Below are 279 nucleotides of genomic sequence, written 5' to 3'. Positions count from 1 at the left end.
TAATATAATACCAGATTTTCCACATTGTACGCGGCTTATGGACAGCAGAGGCCCTACATCAGAACCACTCTCCTCTAATTCGCTTCGGATCTTTGACTCTACATCTCTCCCTCGTCTTTTCCATACATGTCTTCTATAAAATATGTCAGGTCTTGAGCAATGATGTCACAGAATCGAAGCAAAGCTACATTTGTCAGGGCTGCGTGCATACCGCCTCACCCTGTTTCTTTACCCTGTGGCTGTAAGCTGCCTGTATTTGCCGTATTGGGAAATACGGTC

This window comes from Priapulus caudatus, unplaced genomic scaffold, assembly GCF_000485595.1.
Source record: "Priapulus caudatus unplaced genomic scaffold, Priapulus_caudatus-5.0.1 Scaffold49, whole genome shotgun sequence".
Classification (NCBI taxonomy): domain Eukaryota; kingdom Metazoa; phylum Priapulida; class Priapulimorpha; order Priapulimorphida; family Priapulidae; genus Priapulus; species Priapulus caudatus.
Note: the sequence above shows the minus strand (reverse complement) of the source record.